Here is a 2,345-nt window from a genome sequence, read left to right as displayed (position 1 = left end):
GGGGGGTGGTGGAATCCCCATCCCTGGAAGTGTTTAAAAACCGTGTAGATGTGGTGCTGAGGGACATGGTTTACAGACCCTGGCAGTGTAGGGGGTACAGTTGGACTCGATGATCTTAAAGGTCTCTTCCAACCAGATGATTCTATGATTCTATGACATTGTCTACCTAGACTTTGGTAGCATTTGACACTGTTTCCCACGGCATTCTCCTGGAGAAACTGGCTGCTCATGGCTTGAATAGACATATGCTTTGCTGGATGAAAAACTGGCTGGATGGCCAGGCCCAGGGAGTGGTGGTGAATGGAGATAAATCCAGTTGGTGGCTGGTCACAAATGGTGTTCCTCAAAACTCGGTACTGGGGGCTGTCCTCTTGAACATCTTTATCAATGATCTGGATGAGGGGTGTGCACCTTCAGTAAGTTTGCTGGTGACACCTGCAGATGGGCTGGAGCATTGATCTGGTTGAGGGTAAGGAGGCTCTACAGAGGGATCCAGACAGGCTGGATCGATGGGCTGAGGCCAGTTGTATGAGGTTCAAGAAGACCAAGTGCTGGGTCCTGCACTTGGATCACAACAATCTCCTGCAATGCTACAGGCTTGGGGAGAAGTGGCTGGAAATCTGCCAGCAGAAAAGGACCTGGGGGTGCTGGTCAATGGCTGAATATGAGCCAGCAGTGTGCCCAGGTGGCCAAGAAGGCCAACGGCATCCTGGCTTGTATCAGCACTGGTGTGGCCAGCATCCTGAACCCAGTATTCGAGGTGTGGCCTCACCAGTGCCAGCAATCCAATACTGGGTTCAGTTTTGGGCCCCTCACTTCCAGAAGGACATTGAGGTGCTGGAGTGTGTCCAGAGAAGGGGAACAAAGCTGGTGAAGGGTCTAGAGAGCAAGTCTTAAGAGGAGCAGCTGAGGGACCTGGGGTTGTTTAGCCTGGAGAAAAGGAGGCTGAGGGGAGACCTTATCACCTCGGCAACTACCTGAAAGGAGGTTGTAGTGAGGTGGATGTTGTTGTCTTTTTCCAAGTAACAAGTGACAGGACAACCTCCCTCAGGTTTCACTGGGGGAGGTTCAGTTGGATATTGGGAAAAATTTTTGTACAGAGAGGGGTGCTTTTTTTTTTGCTGGTTGACAGTCAGCTGAACATCAGCCAGCAGCGTGCCCAGGTGGCCAAGAAGGCCAACAGCATCCTGGCTTGTATCGGAAACAGTGAGGCCAGAAGCACTAGGGCAGTGATGGTCCCCTGTACTCTGTAATGGTGAAGATGCGCCTTGAATATTGGGTTCAGTTTTGGGTCCCTCATTACAAGAAGGACACTGAGATGCTGGAGTGTGTCCAGAAAGAGCAGTGAATCTGCAGCACAAGTCTTATGAGGAGCGACTGAGGGAACTGGTGGTGTTTAGTTTACAGAGAGGCTTGTCAAGTATTGGACCAGACTGCCCGGGGAAGTGGCTAAATCGCTTTCCCTGGAGGTATTCAAAAGACATGTAGATGTAGTGCTGAGGGACATGCTTTAGTGGTAGACTTGGCAGTGTTAGGTTAACTTGGTTAGTGTTAGGTTGGACTTAATGATCTTAAAGGTCTTTTCCAACATAAACGGTTCTATGATTCTGTGATTCTAATCCTTTCCTCCCATCCTGGCTACCACCCACATCTCAGCTCTTCATCAGTCCCCTCCCTCTTCATCTGCTCTTGCTTCCAGGTGGTCTGGCATTCCCTTATCACAGCCTCAAAGGACTCTGCAGTATGGGGGAATTGGAAAAACAAACCAAATTCTCCTCCTGAGCCAGGCAGGTAGGTCCCCAGGTGCCTGTCCTCATTACGGAGATTGCTTTGGGAGTTGGATCCAGCTGGCAAAGGTTTCTTCTTAGGTTGGCAAGGCTGAAAGTGTGAAGCTGGAGGGAATTTACATAGTTGTGGAGTAGAGGTGGTCTTGAGGTAGGGGTTAAAGAGGTGATGGTAAGAGTTTTTTATTTTATTTTATTTTAGCTTAGCATTGTGAGATTCTGTTAGTTGTGGAAGTGGCAGCACATATTGGGTGTGTTCAGGTTTGTTTGGATTTCCTTCCCTGCTGCCCTCCCTGGCTCTGAGGACGTTATAATCTTGCAAGTGTTAAATTTTGACTAGTTCTAACATAGGCTTAGGACAGGAAAAAGCCTGGTTTAGGGCTGCTTGAGTTTGCATCTTGTGCAATGTGTGGGAGTTGTGCTCCAGTTATTTTTCTGGTAAGTATATGAGGAAAGGCAAGGAGAGTGGGCAGAGCTCAGACTCTGCTTATTTTTTGAGCTAGCAAAAAGCATAGCTCTGTTAAGGGAGAAAGGATTTCAAGCATTGAGCTGACATGTTAA

The sequence above is a fragment of the Buceros rhinoceros genome, unplaced genomic scaffold, assembly GCF_000710305.1.
Source record: "Buceros rhinoceros silvestris isolate BGI_N320 unplaced genomic scaffold, ASM71030v1 scaffold4193, whole genome shotgun sequence".
NCBI classification, from domain to species: domain Eukaryota; kingdom Metazoa; phylum Chordata; class Aves; order Bucerotiformes; family Bucerotidae; genus Buceros; species Buceros rhinoceros.
The sequence above is the reverse complement of the archived record's forward strand: the minus strand, read 5'-3'. Positions refer to the sequence as shown.